We start from the raw sequence: 18,111 nt of genomic DNA, 5'->3' as shown, positions 1-18,111 counted from the left end.
TAAGACACTTAAGTAGTTTATTATTTAAAATTAATGAGAATAATACGATGTAATTTTATTATTTGAAAATGGATCACATTGTTTTAATAGGTATTTTGCCATGTCGTATTTTAAAATAAAATATGTTATAACATGGATAATTTAAAGAAAATTAAACAATTTTTATTAATCAAATAATATCATGTGATCTTAACAATTAAACGTTAAATAATGATTAATAAACAAATAAATGAAACGTCAGAAAATTAAATAAAAGTTTTTATGACTAAAATGTTAAATAGTTCTTCTTTTTACCTATTCATGAGTTTAATTGGTACTTCTTACAACTGAATTACTTTACCGTTAGTATTAGACATCTTAAATACTTTTTAAAATTTGAATAACATGCAAACTTGAAGTTCTTCTTAGTATTTATTATTTTTATCATTTCAGTTTCAGAACAAGTAAATGTTTAATTAGAAGTTTATTCAAGTATATTTATTTCACAAAAATCGTCAGAAAAGGAAAGAAGGATCCTTTTAATAAAACTTTGTGGATATTTTATTAAATTTTAACTAAATTTATTGAAAACATGTAAGAAAAGTATATTTGAAAAATAATGGTTTATTGGAACAAGAAATATTTTAGGTAACCATTTCTTATCTTTAAATTTGAATGTATTTAGAAGAGAAAGAAAACACGGATAACAAGGCAACGAAATGGAAACAAAAAAGTTTACTTTATATTTTCAATAAATAGGAGAAGTGAGCATTGAGCATTTTTTTTTATAAAGTCCATATTTTTCATATTTGAAACCTTTGTAATAAATCCAATATTATAAATAAAACAGTGCATTGGAAGTACTCATACATAACTGAAATTTGTAAAATAAAACATAAAATGTTCTAAATGAATAAAAAATTATATGACGTGACATGGTGCTCCATTACGGTTCCTTTCCATTTGTGTGCTGCAAGTCTTAATGCTGTTGCCTCTCTGTTGCTTTAATTCAGCATTTTCCGATTTTCTTTTATACATTTTGGCGTATTCCCTTCTTTCAAAGTAAGTTCAAACAATTTCTTTGCTTACCTGAAATTAAAAAAAATAAAATTAATATTTTTTGAAAGTGGTGGCAAAAATACAGTTAAAATGAAATTAATGCAAATCAATGCATTTTTGGCTTTGTGTCTATTTTATTTGTTCATTTAAAAGACTAATATATAAAACTTTATTCTTTAAATTAATAAATGAATAATAATGTCGTTGTTTAAAGGAGATTCAATTTAAAATTCTAAAATAAATTACATAAGGATACTTTCTAATGTGTTTAATTTGTATTTCTTTACATTTTAATGTACCCCATTCGATTAAAAATAACTGTTGTATAAGCAAGTATTTATCATACTTTTGGTAAATGTATTAATAAAATTAATCTAATAATTAAAACTTCAGCTTAAAATGCAGTATTTTTCAAAGAATTAAAACAATAAAATTAAATAACTTAATCTATATGCTTGTCACTTTATTTTCATAATTTTAATTTCAAAAGTGAAAAACAATGCTTACCTTTTTCATACTGCAGCATTCAAGAATAGGATTGAACTGAACTTGAATTGCTTTCAATGGAGAAAAAAAAATCATATACCTACCTGTATCCAAATGATATTTTTAACTATAAACATACACTTTGAAATGCACATTCCCAGTCCAAAGGTGCCCCTTTCTTCCATACATAAATATAACATGTCTTCTATTGCATCTTACTAAAAATGTTTCTTAAATTTGGATTTTATAATAAAGTAAAAATTGAGTGATGAGATTTGAATTAATGCATAAAGATCAGATGACTAAAATGGCAAATTACCCGATTCTTTAAAATAAACTTCCATATTCGCATTAAATACATTAGTGTCTCCATATCCTTCAAAAGCTCCAGACATCTTCTCATCAGAGACCTTCTTCAAAAGAGTGTATTATCGCTGCTAATTGAACTCTTAGAAATGATCTCAGAAAAGCCGAGAAATACTTCTCCTTCTGATGCCCACACACTCCGCAAAAGAGAATGGACAATGTAGAGAAATATTAAGCGCCTTCTCTTTAGCAAGTTATCTCTGGCTGGCAAGACTCCAGCCGACTTTCTAAGATTGATTGTTTCTCAGCCACTAAAGAGAGATCCGAGTTGTTGCAGGTTTCCACGACACCATCCTGTTGCTGAAAACTCAACCTATGCCGACGCTTTTATATTGGTCTAGTCACCGTCGGATGCGATGTCTTGTAGTGTGTGGCCTGTGATGGGTTTGTAAAAACCATTTTTAGATCTTAGCATAGATATCAGTCAAAGACATCTGTTAAAATGATATCGATTTTGTTCGACGCTGTAAGTCGGATGAATGGTGGTATAAAATATGAATAAAATATGCCTACGAACATTTATATGATAATACGAACATCAGTATAAATATTTATGTGAGTGGAGAGAAAAAGAGCTCTATTTGTGGTTGAAAAATTTCGCTTAGTTTATTTAAATTTTAAAATATAGGGGAAAAAGGTGTTTTGATTTTGGAGCTATGTAAGTTAAGAGTCGATATGAAATTTAAGTATGTTTAAAGTTTGAGAGGGGGAAATGTTTCACCGGTTTTTCAGTTAGTCGTTACGCAATATTTTCTATCAGAATACATTAAACATAGAGCTAAAAATATGCTCTCGATTTAAGCATAATTCAGAATTTTCTTAAATATGATTGTCTTTTATAAGAAATAGTTCAAAATCTGAACCGATAAAGTTACAGTTATTATTAATTATTCAATTTTTCAGACTAATACGAATCTGATAAATCTATATTCGATATTTATTACAAGAACATAATATCTACTCAACCTTTCATCTTTTCCATGAGTCGATAAAATGAGTACCGAGCTTGATTGGGGACTAAACACAAAAATTTCCCAGTTCGACTGACCATCCAACCAGAACATCTACTCTTGCATCCCAGAGACCATTTCAAGAAAACTGGGATAGGCACAGAAGCCTTTGGCCTTCCCTGTGCTGTCACGTAATTGAGTTTAGATTAAAATATTACCTATTATACCAGTAGCATGGTATAATGTAACACCTTTGTAAGGTTGCAGCAAAGTTCCTAGATATTATGTTCAGGATGTATACATTATATTTCAAATTTGATTTTAAAAAAATTGCCAGTGAAGAGTCGTAATACTTAGTGGGTTTTAACTTCTCATACAACTAGCTTTAGGTAATATGGATATTTTGTCAATTAAGTTGATTATTTTTACTATGTGAGCATTCCTTTGCTTTTCATTTAAACTGAACTGATAAAATAATTGCTGTCAGTCGTTAAATAAATTTTATTATATTATATTGATTGAAGAAAAAGGAAAACACAAAATGGTGCGATATTGAAATTATTTCATTTTTATCGCGCATTTTCGTTAATTAATATAATAATAATTAGGTTTCAAAAGAACGATTCTGCTTCACTAATTTATAATAAATGAATAAATATATATGTCTACAAATTTTTGTAAAGTATTCTCCTTGCAGTTTCATTTTAATTTCAAAGAATCTAAAAATACGTGATTTTACCTCAATTAACAAATTAGTCATTTTTAGTCAATTGAACGTGGAGCAGGTTTGAAAAGATGGAGAAACGAAAAGTTAGTTGAAATTTATAAAGCTTTACTCTTTTAGAGTATAATTACTATTCAATGTCATTGCTCCTTAATCACGTTTCAGAATTTGGAACAATGACTTAAATACATTAAATGAGCTATTTTCATAACTTTAAAAAGAAACAAATTTTATTCCTTTCATGCTTTGAATAGAGAATGTTTTTTAAAACAGTTTCTTAAAGATATGGTGTATTTTTCAATCTCGTAATTCATTTTTTATCTTTTCACAATATGGTTTCAGTTTTGGAATAAAAAAATAAAATTTTAATTCAAAATACTTATGATTAATTAGAAAAAAATATTTTTCAAAATGAATGTTTAAGTACTGAATTTTGTAATTAAATTCAAATTATAATTATGATAAGATGAAATATGTTCCCTTTCAAGGTTATTCATATTATTTTATGCGAACTTTACACTAAAAAATTGGAAACTATAATTTATTTATGAAACTTAATCTCAATCTTATCTAATCTAATCTTAATTTTCAATCTTAATTCTCTTTCTTTAACAGCAATCATAACAATCAGTTATTAAATTAGTGGTGTTTATAATAATGGTATTTTATTAGTTTAATTATAATTAATTTTTCAATCACCTCACATGATTGTAATAATTTATTGCACAGGAAATGAAATTTTTCTTTTCCGTGATTATAAAATTGTTGTAATAAATCAATTTTTAAATTAAATGGAAAACAATTTAAATGAAATATTAATATTAATTTACATAATCATTACATTAATTTACAGCATTGTGAATAACAGATAATAAATTATCATTTGCACAATATAAAATCATTATTTTAATTACGTAATTGTTCATAATAATGGTCAACACTTAATTTTTCTATTCGAGTTTTCTCAAAGTACTTTTACAAACACACGTTTAGTTCACAACCGTATAATAACCGTATATTTTACTATCCCAAGAAAAATTATTATATTAATTAAATGTTAATGCAGAAAAGATAAATAATAAAATAAAAATATTTTTTCACATATTGCGAAGTTTAGTTTATAATGAACGTTTAATTAATTATATTATAGTCGTGTAATAATCGGGGATTTTATTAGCCTAAGTTATATTATTAACTACTGTAAATAAAAAAGTAGAAAAGATAAATAATAAAATATAAAGCAAAAAAAAAGCTTTTTTTACACGAATTAGGAAGTGTGGTTTATTATGAAAATTAACTATAAACGTGTAATTATCGTATATTTTTCAGGCCGAGAAAAAAAAAGTTCCACAGGGGAAATAAAGTAGAACATATATATGATAATAAAATAAAAACATGCAAATTGCGAAGTTCGGTTTATGCACCTAAAAATTGAACAGGTTACTTAACCCAGTGTAAAAATCGAGGTCTAAATCTTGAAATAGTTTCAGAAGTTGATAAGTGGAAAATGAATGCCTCTGTTATGAACTCATATTATACGGGAAGAAAATTGTAAGAAAATTACTACCGTACTGTATTATTAAATTTTGTTTTTAATAAAGAACATAATTTTGGTAAATGAAACCAAAATATACCGTATCTAAACCATTCATTTGGTAATTTTTTCGTTCATATGGTAACAGTTTACCAGAAATTCTGGTTATCAAAATCATGATTTTAATTCTAACACTTTTTGGAGAAAAAAAGTACAAAACTGGGAAGTAAATATAACCAAATTAATAGTTTTCAGTGCCATGCATTAAGTATCAAAATAAATTTACCAAATATGGTGATATTTAACAAATTTTATCACTTATGAAACCATAATTTATTGTTAGGTTTGCAAAAGTCATTACCAAAGCGAACTGTAAAAAAAATTCTAAGCTTTGCGCTCCCGTAAAACCAGAAACACTGTAAAATCTATCATATTTTGGTAGTTCTGACCATATTGTTTCTCAATATAGCAAGAACAACAGTTAAATATTGAAAAAAATTATGAATAGAATATTAACTATGGGGTATTATGGACCCCTTCTCCTATTTGCTCGTAAGAAGATAAATGAAATAGAACAAATGAACTATGGGGCATAATGGACCCCTCCTTCAATTTGACAGTATGAAGATATATTAAATACTTGATTTAATATTTATAAATTTTCCATAAAATAGATTTCATCGTTTGTCAAGAGAAACATTTCGTCTTCTAATATTAGTAACAAAATAATAATAAATATGTAGTCAGATGTGAGTTTATGTGTAAATTTAAAATATAAAGGATTTCCTTTCTTTTAAATAAAGAACAAGCCTCGTCGACAAAAAGTTTAATTTTCTACGAACAGATGAACTTTTATCTATGTGAGTTAACAATTTTTAAACAATATGCAAAACTGCGCCAGAACTTGAATGATTGTGCAGAAAATTTTAAAAATTGCATTCGTCTTAAACGCTTATTCTTATTTACATCGCCTAATGTAGGGAAGTATGTCATCTTACAATGTCTCGTAAGATAAAAAATATAAATATCTAGGATAGGTTTTTATACATTTGGCATGCAACCGATTTCAATGTTTGCCAAGATAAAGCACATCATCTTTTTCTCAAAGCTAAAAAATGTATTCAGATGTAACTTAGTATTTGATTTGAAGGTAGAGATGATATCATTTACAAAGTAAAGAACTGACGTCATTCAACACAAAGAGAGTCTTATTTGCTTTGGACAAAAGTAAGAAAACTCTTACGCATATGAGTTTAAATGCATTTCGAATTTATTTACAACAACTAGATCACGAAACTTTTAAGAATATTTCCTTCAAAATTCTAAAGTTTAAAATAGATAAAAATCTCTCGGCTTTCTCTGATCCCTAGGGCATAGACATATCATCTTTTGATGGTAAAGCAGTTTCGGTTCTGGATTTTCCACAGAGAACTCTATTGAATATTTCTGGAATTTCTGATATTCCGTATGCACTTTCCTTTTTTTCTATATTATAAATATCGGTAGAAAGATAAAAATATTAAAATGCATCTGGTGTTGAGAAAGTTTTTAGATATCGAAAAGAAAAAAAAATATTTCAGATTAACTTCTGGAGCCTCAGTTTTTTCAACTAATCTAAAGTTTACTTTTATCTTTGATTCAAAGGATAAAAAAAGGAAATTATTCCAGTAAAACTAAATAACTGTATAAATTAGGAAATTCAAGTGAAATAAAATGCCTAGCAACTGTAGAAATGAGTAAATTGTTAATAAATTAGCTATCAGTATCTAAAAAGGAATTTAAATCCTAGTGAATGCTATATTATTAAGTAGCAAATATGCATATGGAGAAAATTTCAATAAATATATTAAAATGTTTATAAAATATATAAGATACTTGTTAAGCTAGTAGGATGGTAACTACAGAAAATAAACAATACCAGTAAGACTATTGAACTTGTAAATAAGGAAAATATAGGTACAGTACCTAAAGTATTGAAATAGAGGCTATTTATATAAAATTAATCCTAACAGTAGAAACACTAAAAAAAATTTTTAATTCTAGAAAGTGTAGCGATGGAGATAAGAAATATGTATAATAATCTGTGGTTACGTCTGTTCATGTTTTACACATGCATTATGTATATGCATGTGGTTACGTATAGCCATCTTTGTTGAAACGAGGAACAAATTTGTATTAAATATTCGATAACTATATATAGAACTATGACTAGGACACCTACTTGTTAGACTTCTCCTAAGAAGTAGACATAAGCATTAATTATTTCCTATTTAATTACACACAAATAAAAATTTACGAAATATACTTTTGATGTACATTCGTGGGAAAAATAATTCTCCTCTTTAATAATTGTATAATAGAGATAAAAATATTCGAATACATGCAATAATTATTAATCAAATATGTAAAGAAAAAGAATGACATAATACAAAATTTTCCATCTTTAATATTTTAAATACAGTAAATTATTTTGTTGCATAGAAATAGAAATAAATTATTTATAAAATAAATTAAAAGAAATTGCTTTTTTCTTCAGAAACTATGAAACCATATTTAAACAAAAATTTGTTAATTTCCTTTTACTTATGTGGTTGAAACGCTTTAAGACACTGTCTCTTTTTTTCTTAAGCTCTTTTTATGTTATGCTATTTATTTAAAAGTTTACATAATAAGGAAAAATTAATCTACAATCCTGTCGAAACGATAAACGCTCAGTTGTTCTTAATTTTCTAATAAGATAAGAAATTTATGCAATCATTAAAAGCTTTGTGATTTTACAGTAAAGAAGCTTATTTATGGAAAAGTGTAAAATTATAAAGAAAAGAATCTGGATATTTATGCGACATTATGCCTACAAAGTTTATTATAATAGATAATTATACTATGTAATTGTAAAATAAAAATTAGTTCGTTTTTAGAAAATATTTTCTAAATCACTTACTTAATAAAGTCGAGAAAAGTACTGATTATTTATCAAACGCAGAGTTGAGGAAATATAATTATTTGCAAACTTAATAAAAATTTGAAGAGCAATAAATTAAAAGAATTTTTCTTTCTTTTTTTATTATATTACTTCTATTTGATTTTTTAAAAAATTTATTTACATAAAAGACGATATTTATTTAAGTCACAGCGATGAAGCGTTAATAACGAGGAAATTAAATTTTATTGAATTGTTTAAATAAATTAACAAGAAAATTAATTTTTTGCTTTGAGGGCTTCGCAAAATGCAGCATTTGCTGTAGAGACTATAGTTAATTTCAAATGACTTAATGAATTTAGTTCCTAAAATATTTTTTTAAATGATGACATTAAAATATATTTAGAGTTATTTGGTAAAATGAACTCTTTTTATAATTCCTTTTAAATGTAGCTTATAATTTAGTATGTAATAGCATATAACTTTCAGTATTAACATTATTCTCGAAAATTACAGATAAAGTTGGCAACTTTTCCAAAACGTAATCAAGTGATTTTTACTAAATAGATAAAATTATCATACATCTCATTAGCATATCCAAAGTTCCTAAGTTCTTAATTGATCATTTAAAAGAAACGTTGCGGATTAAATATAATTCATTACAATTTTCCATACTTAAATGTTATATTATGGGATAATTCATTAATTATGAAAGAGTTTATTTCGCTAAGTTTTGTTGAATAAAATAAAGATGTAATTGATGATTTGTCTATTCGATATACAGACTTTCTCATAGTAAAATTGATAATACATCACTGCATTCGAGAACTATATTTTGATGTTTAGAATAAAGCAGGAAGTATAAATCCAAACGTATTCAATATTATAACAATCAATTAAGAAATCTGATTATAAATAGATTTATCATTTTCACGTAGTAACTTGCACGCTCAAGTCCGTGATTTCGCGCAAGTACTGTAGAAAAACGAGATTCTTATAATGTTTAGTAATCCTGATAGATACCCATTGTTAATATACCATATATATATATATTGGTCAATGTATTTATTGAAATAATCACTTAATAGAGGATAGAGGTAATTAAAGAACAAATACGATATTTAAATTAGATGCAAAGTGTATATTCTTCATTAGGAAGACTATTACATATTTTTCTCGGCTTATGTATTAAATTATGCATGCATTTAGCATTTTTCAAAGTTTCTGGATGGATAATAAATCCATCAATCTTGTCTACTTTTTTCATACTTTTTTAATCATGATTATTTTTTGAAATAATGTTTTTAATTTTATCTTTAAAGAAATTACGGCTAATATTAATGTGTCAATATTTCAATTAAAATAAGTTTTAAATAATAAAAAAAGCTTAGTTGGATAGCTTGCGATTAAAAGTTAGCGTAATATGTTTCAAAAGATTTATTTACCTTTTGGGAGAAAACGCTCGTGTAAAAAAACAAATTGGTAAGCTTAATTAAAAATACTAAAGTTTAACTTGACTTAAGAAGAAGGTTTTTTGTATTGTACGTGGAGAATACATAAATTTGAGAAAATATGAATGAACTGTTTTATTTGCGTTGGATAATGAATTACATATAAAAGTCAGAAAGTACAAGTAAGGTATTTACATTCATTTTTTTCCAACAAATTTGTTTAAATCATTCTCTTTACTTTTTCATAGAAAAAACTCATATTTATTTATTGTAATGGGAGTAAAGGTTTCTAAATTTAGAAAAACAAATGATTTTCGCTAAGATATTTGTCAAATACTTTCTTTTAATTGGAATTTGAATTGTTTTTTTTTATATTTGAAACATGATTTGAAGTATTGTTGTAGCATTCTTTACTGAATTCAATTGATATAAGTAAAATATCTCTTCAGTTATTTTTATGAAATCACATGGAAATTTTTCTAATTCGAAATTTAGCTAATGAGAACATAATGAAAAAAATGTGATAGGATTGTATGATGGAAAATAATTTTTTTTTTTTTAATTTTGGTAAAACAATAAATTCGACAGAAATAAAATGTAAAATTACGTAATAGTAACGTATTCTAAAATTTGTCAAGTTTTCTTACTCCTATGGAACACAAGAAAAGCAAAAAAAAAATTGCTTTTGTCATAACTTCTGATAAGTGATTATTTGGTAAGATAACCAACTAAAAGAATGAATAAGTTTAAAATAATAAGAAAAACTGTTGAAGAAAAATTATGAAGATCTCTAATTTAGACCCAACTTCTACACTAGGAGATGACAGTGAGAGCAATCTTTATCTTTTTATCGTAAGCAATGTAAAACGTTTCATTTTTTACTGGTGAATATAATTTAATCTATTGATGTAGCCTCAAAATGAATAACACATTCCAGTTCAACACTGGAAATTTATGTTAATAAGTAATACGTTTATGTAAGACATCACAATTGTAAGTGTCTTTTTATTCGTTTAGGTATACGTTTCATCTTGTTTTGTTAAAGCAAAATCACACGGAAATAATAAGCGCTATTATCCGCTACGTAGAATCGAGGCATAAGAACCTTGTATTATTAAAATACTTAAATGAAACATGACAAGGAATCCTCCATAATGTTCCTTTTGCTTCTATTATATGTGAAAAATATATTAGAGAAGAAATAAATATTAATCATCCAACACCAGAATTCTCATTTTTTAATCAGAAATGTCTTTATGCACATTTATTTATTCGTAGATTCAATTTAATATTTGTTTATTAATTTAAATTTCAGTACTTTATTTTCTGGAAGTAATTATAGTTTAAAAAAATTTATAACAATGTAATGTAATGTTTATAAAAGCGTGCATTTATAAACCCTTTAAAAATATAACTATCGAAACGGTTACTTAAAAATGAAGTTATTACATTATGGCGGCAAGATTAAATTTTCCAATTTAACCAGAAACAGAATCATTGTTTTACAATTTCTTGAACTATTCGTGCCTATTAAATTTTCATCGCGTAACGATACATTATAGAAGCGTTTAACAAAAAAAAAATCATTGGAAGATGCGAGAATCCTAGGTTTATGGCAGTGTAAGTGATGTTAGTGAGCATCAACTTATGGTACGAGGAAAATAATGGCGGATACAAACAACAAGTATGAAACTGTAAGCATTGCCGACACCGGATTGCGTTCACAATTCGCTAACCACAAAGTAAGGGAAACAGGTAAAAAAACAAGAAAATGGTCGGTCACACTCTATCATTAATCTTCCATAGAAAATTAAAATGGAAGAAACACGATCATTCACCATACATCTTTGCTGTTTTCCTATATGATTTAAGTTTGCTTTGCTTTGTAAACTGAATTTCATCAAAGACTATCCTACCAATTATATGATGATTTCAAGAACCTGGTTTTCGCAACAATTTTAAATATTTGAATAACCAAATCAAGCTTCTGAGTATCCTACACGCTGTAAAAAATGGATACTTAGATTTCACGAAACTTTCTTAGCTTTTGACGAAACCATTTCCATTAATATCCTCCTAGCGAACATCTCTCCAAAGTGCCGAAATAACTTTCCCTACTACTTTGAAAAGACAAATTTCGTCAATAGTATAGAAATATTTCGTCATTTCTATTTTTGCCAAAACAACCATAGTGTTTAATGCATCTAACTTTTATAATAATCACTTTATCCTGGGTACCATATAGATGGGTCAATATTACCTTTAATAACACAAGAAAAACAAATGGAGTAGATGAACATATCACACACATGCCCGAAGATTGATTCTAATCCGGAATCTTCCGGGTACGAGGCTAACTTCTTGACCACCATGCAGCCCGATCGGCTTCTTTCGTCACTTTATTTTTGATGATCTGCTCTAGTTTTGATGGTCTTATTTTGATTCTAGTTAACAATTTCTCACAATTTACTACGATGTGGTTTTGATTTGAGGAAAAAAATTTTTCATACATTTGAGAGTTCCCGTTTCGGTACAAATCACGTGATTTCCTGACGAAATAATTCTCAAAATTAACGAAATATAGTTCAAAGATTACTGAATTATCAAAAGTGAGAGTTTTATTTCTGATAGGGTATATCTCAAAAAAAGGTGGAAATAATTTAAAATGAATATTTATTCTTTTGTATTAAAGATTTGATACTTATTGAAAAATTCTATTCCTTTTGAATAAATATCAATTATTTGCAATTTTAATCTAATTATTTAAATGTTATTTCACAATAATAGTGATGAAAACCTTTTCATGGATGCTTCAGTGAAATACGCTTTTGGTGAAATTTGTTTTACTGCATTCGGTATTCCAATTAGGTTCTTTTGATGATCGAGTAGATGTGTTCCATAATTTCATTTGCATAACTACTTTGCCCACTTAAGTAGTGTACGCTAATATTCAATCTCACTTACCTTTGTCACAGAGAAAGTTACGGCATCGGAAGTTAATGTAATTTATGAATCCGCGTATAACAAATTAGATTCAAAATTTCTAAAAGCGAAACTTTTCTCCATTTATCACAACAGACCGCAATTTAAAACAAGATTCAACAATTAGTCAACTTATTAGCCTCTAATGTATTGTTTTAAAAGTAATTTAGTTGACTGACTGATTATGCAGACCCAAGCATTATTTATTGGAGTGTATTTATTCGCATAATACATTAAATAGCATAAGAGTTATTTGAAAAGTTTTTTTTTTTCAAAAATTTAAATGTAGTTAATGGAAGTATATGTATTGAATCATGATTTCGGATAGTGAAATTATAATCGCCAACTGAACTAATAAAAAGCTTTCAGAATAATAGCAACAATATAATTATCTAACTTTTGCGAGAATGAAATTTGTTTGAGCTTGAGGCTCTTTGAGGACTGGACTCAAGAGATTGTAATTCAGCTGTACCGATTGCGAATAAATTTAGTTAAACTTCCTAATCAATGTAGCAAACGCAGTTAAATTTATAATTTATTTTTAATATTTTAGATTTTAAATCTAATGATGAGTTTTTATTACATTCAATTGCAGTTTTGAAGTGTTGATCTTAGTATTAGGGGATTCATGCAAAAAAGTGTATTTGAGAAGGAAAAAAAACTGATAGTATTAGCATGAAAATATTAAAAAAAATACAATCTAAATAAAAGTATTTTTTTTTGATCCATGAGCATTCTGAAAAGAGAAATTTGAACATGAATTTCCCGATTCACAATAAAACTATGAAAATATTACATTTAAACATAATTGTATAAAAACTCAAGGGAAATTTAATATTTTATTTTTATAAAAATGTTCATTTATTTATAAATATTTAAAGCTAGGCTTACGAAATTTTATGCACTTATTGCATTTAAAAGCCAAAGTAATTGAAACAAGGGACAAACTTATTGCCATATCTCCTGGAATAGGATGTTTAAAAACACTGCTTTTCGTTCGTAATTTATTGCCGGTCTGTCAAACGTTCGAAAGTTTTAAATTTCATTGATAAGTATGAGAAATTGCAAGACCTAAACACCTCTAAATACATAAAATAATTTTCTAAGTTTAAAATAATTTTCTAAGTTTAAAATAATTTTCTAAGTAAAAACTGAAAGTGTCTCTTCCATTATTGTAGGGTAAAGTAAAGCATTCCGGAACATCTCGCGATGGCAGGGACTTAATGTTGAATAAGGTTCCACAATTTCGTAACTAATGACAAGATTGTGGCAATGGGGTCAACATTGTACACATACCGCCATTACTTCCCAGATAAGCTTGTATCTATCGATCTGAAGCTGGGTGAACTTCAAGCTGCTACTCTAGATCGAATCCGTGTTCTTAAATCTTAACCACTTAAACATCACAGCATATGTTAATTGGTTGGCAGAAGTTGAATGTTAATTGGTTGGCAGAATGTCTTCTCTATAGCAATTTCGTGTAAACTTCTAGATACAGTTAGCATATTCCCTTCAATATTTGACTAGGTAACTTCAATATTTCCCTTCAATATTTGACTTTGGCAAGATATCTTCCCTTCTCCGATTTAAAAGATATTTCTTTACATATATATCTGTATTTCAGTATTATATAGATCTGCTTTCCTAATGCTAGACAGAAGAAATTAAAGCCAAGAATCACTGTGTTTTCATAACACGTTAATAAAGAAATAAACCTTTAAATTACTAAGCACAAAACTATCTAATTTTGTTTTTAGAAATTCGATCTAAAACAATGATTTTCTATTTGACCACAAAATTTTAATAATTAATTAATATTTTTAGTTTTATTAGTACATTTTGATTTCAAAATTCGAAACATTAATTTTTAGAACAAGGCGATAATTACTTTACCTTTTAATTTCGTCCCATTCCATTTCGTTCTTTTATCACGCTAGTTTACTACTAGTTTCAATTTTATTCATACTAATATTGATTATAGGCATTATAAAGTGGCAAATGGAACTGAAAACATTTTAACTGTTAGTACACTACCACGTTACATTAAGAAATATTCAATAACAGAGTTTAGATCACAGTGCGATTTTAAATGCCATTAATGTTCTAAATTCCAGGAAAAAATTCTGCTAAAACAGATGTCTTATTATTATTCTTAGTCTTACTTAAATAGAATTAAAAAAAACTACTAGAACATAACTTTTTACTTGAAAAAAATCCTTAAGTATAAATAAGTAAAAAAATTCATCTCGCCTGCTTAGGTCTGTTAAATATAGTAGAGGAGTAGTTATAAGTGTTTACAAAAACAAGATTTAAAGCAGTAAATCTCAAAACTAGTTTCAAAGTTTTTTTTATTTGTAAAAAAAATCTGAAACTATAAAACTCAAAATATATAATGTCAGCTAGGCCAAGAGGAAGCACTTAGAAGATATTGTTGAAAAACTTATGCAGTAGTGCTTTTGACATTTGTTTCAGCCTATGCAGACTTTAATTTATTTTCGTAAAAGATTAACTTTTTCTCGCATCCGATACTTTCAGAAATTTTAAGACAAGTTTAGAAATAAATTTTCTCTATCACGAATGTAACAAAAACTTTTATTTGAGTTTAAGTTAGATAATTTCAAGTTAGATGAATATAAAATTTTAATATGTTATAATAGAATCTAGTATTTGTTTCTAAATTTTAAGAAATGTTTTCAAGAATAGTTTTATTTTTAAATAATGGTCATTGCTGAATATATTACTATTGATTTGAGTTTTAATAATTTATATTATAATAGTAAGAATTCAGTATTATAGTTTTTAAGTGTATTTACACACACTCTAGGAGAAAGTGGGGTCAATTGTAACATTTTTTACTTAATTATTTGTAACTAACAAAAAATTCAATATATTATTAGTATTAATTGACAGACGAGTAAAGTAGACTATCCTCTACTAGAAAAAAAATAGATACCTTATCTTAAATGTTATTATATTAGTTATTAACAATTTTTGACAGTCGTGCACTTGTTACAATTGTCCCCACTTACGGGGTCAATTGTAACAGTTCATAAATTCAACTAAAACATAGTTAATTATACATATTATCATAGTTGTGATATATTTTTTTATTGATCAAAATAGTAGTGATATTTTAGGAGTAAAAATAATAATGAGCAGAGACCTAAAGGGTTAAACTTTTAACTTTAAGGGGTTAAAAATTTTAATTTATGCTGTGAAAGGTGACAAATAAAATAATGCACATGCAACATAATATAAATGATATAGGAAACTATTGGTGGTTCTTAAAGAGTTAAGTAATGGTTTGTAAACATAAGATTATTTATTTTCAGCTGTTACAATCGTCCCTTTACTTATTGCTACAATCGTCCCCAAGACGTCATTTCAGCTTCATTTCTTAAAAACAATGCTAGTTAATTACCAAATCTAATCTTTTTTTTTTAATGTTAATTAAGGTGTCCACTTACATATTCGGTTAATAATTTTTATTTGTTAAAACAAAATTACTTTGTTACAATATGATATTCTAATACCAAAAGAATTACTTACGTAGCGTGAAAATATCTGTCGTGATGTAACTCTTTCAAAAGTACATAAAAATGGTTGCCATCAGGGGAGTACATGCAGATTTATTAAATACACCTTGTGCGCCACCTAGGAACCAAATCTAGAACCCGACTCTCGAAATTTTTTCTCTGTTACAATCGTACCCTGTTACAATTGACCCCACTCTCCCCTACTGCATCTGAATGCTTAGAAATTAACATTTTAAATAAAGAGCTGGCGAAGAAAATGATCGCTTAAATTTGCATGATTTCATAGTATAATCACTACGCTTGAGCTAACCAAAACAGTCTTTGTGTTATCTGTGACTTTCTAATTAATTGTGAAACTACATTCTTTTGATCAAGGTTTAGTCATCTTGAAATTGTGTAATAAAGATATGATAAAAAACTCAAACAGTGTAAATTGTGTTTGATTTTAACATGCTTCTTATCAAAATGCGAGAAGGATTTTTTGTATTTAGAAAAAAAATTGATTTTATTAGAAAAAAATGAACACAAATTTCATAGGGTATGAGTCAAAACACATATAGATATTAGGATCTCACCCAAAAAATTAAATTTGTTATCAAAATACTGATTTAACACCAGATTTTATTTTGATTTCAAAAGTTTATCCAAAACAAAAATTTTAATTACAAGAACAAGCTTTTGAAAATACTCCTAAACAAAAATCAATTGTTTATTTATTTATATTTTTAAGATAATTGTCGATGAAAATATATGCAGTTTCAAGCAGTTTTGGCTAAATTTTTAACCGTTTAAAAATGTCTCTATAATCCTCACTATTTTTGTCAAATAGCTTGATTTTATATAAATTTTAAAAACTGTTTATCATATATAAATGAAATCTGGAATTATAATTGTTTTCTCTAATAATTTCTTTTACCAGTACCCGATTGCCTTTAAAATTATGTGTTCTTGAAAATGCTAAAATGAGTTAGTATCAAGTGGAGCAAATTGACCTTGAAAAGTTGCGCTACTTGGAGGAACTAAAAAACAAATATGAAAGCAGACAAAATATGATTAATAGTATATCCTTTAAATAAACAAATATTTTACTAAGCGTAAAATGACATTTCTTAGTTAAAATCAGAGTTTAGGGCTTGAATTTTGCAAGATATTAAATATGCATAATCCCACCAATTGTATCAATATTTTAATCAATTATTGGCACAATACTGATAAATAATTATTATTTATTTGACAGTGTAAAGATTATTTAAAAGAGTATTCAGCAAAAATATGATACTTGCTTTTAATATTTATTATATCAGCTTGTTTATGTTAAATATGCACTTTTTACATTGTTATTTGCATGAAAAAGTAACCCAGATAACAGTATTTAGTATGAATAGGGTATTAAAGTTAAAAGGTATTATGTGAGATTGGGGAACCTTAGATTGACTTCTTTCTTCCTTTCTTTTTGCAGAAAATGTGAATATTTATCATCACTACTTTTATACTTAAAGAAATTTTGCACTGATTTTTCACTTAAAGAATTAATAATTATATTAATTAGAAATAAAACGAATAAACATCAGGAGTTACTGCAGAACAAAAACATTTTGTAGACTGAAAATGCTTAGTTCATTGATCTGACTTCATTACTATGAACAACATTGATTTAGACCTAATGCTGATAAATTTTTCACACACTCGAAAGTTACTTTATCTTGATTCGGGAGGTTTTCTACATCACAATACATTATCTGAGTCTCAATTTGTTATCCTTACATGCGTGTAAAACGTGCAATTAAAAACCCTAATTAAGTTTCGAAATTATAGATGGATGTATTGAGGAGATAGATGCTGGATACTTTAATTACAGTCAGACAATATTACTACACACTTACGATAGCTTACTATGAACTTACTTAAAATAACTTAGTGAAAATAAGCAACAAATCAATGTAAAGCAACATATCAATAAGCAAAAAATCAATAAAATGAGCTAAAGCTTACTATACACTAATATAATATAGTCCTTTGAAAATGTAGCTTAATCTTTCATTATCAATTACTAAATCATTATATATATATAATATTCTAATACCAAAAAAAGTACTTACGTAGCGTGAAAATATCTTTTGTGAT

At 26.6% G+C, this 18,111-nt stretch overlaps 1 long non-coding RNA gene across 2 annotated transcripts; it reads right to left on the bottom strand.

Moving 5' to 3' along the window:
- Nucleotides 1–702: 702 nt before the first annotated feature.
- LOC139426945 (uncharacterized) lies at nucleotides 703–16,293 on the bottom strand. 2 transcript variants are annotated; one of them, XR_011638080.1, is made up of 2 exons: nucleotides 16,001–16,293; nucleotides 703–1,068 (listed from the first exon to the last, which is right to left on the bottom strand). It is a non-coding gene; the product is annotated as an uncharacterized lncRNA (long non-coding RNA). The 2 variants fall into 2 exon arrangements; XR_011638082.1 differs by lacking the exon at nucleotides 16,001–16,293 and adding an exon at nucleotides 1,844–2,239.
- Between the last annotated feature and the right edge of the window lie 1,818 nt (nucleotides 16,294–18,111).

Source organism: Parasteatoda tepidariorum, chromosome 1 (assembly GCF_043381705.1).
Source record: "Parasteatoda tepidariorum isolate YZ-2023 chromosome 1, CAS_Ptep_4.0, whole genome shotgun sequence".
Lineage (NCBI taxonomy): Eukaryota > Metazoa > Arthropoda > Arachnida > Araneae > Theridiidae > Parasteatoda > Parasteatoda tepidariorum.
The sequence above is the reverse complement of the archived record's forward strand: the minus strand, read 5'-3'. Positions and strand labels throughout refer to the sequence as shown.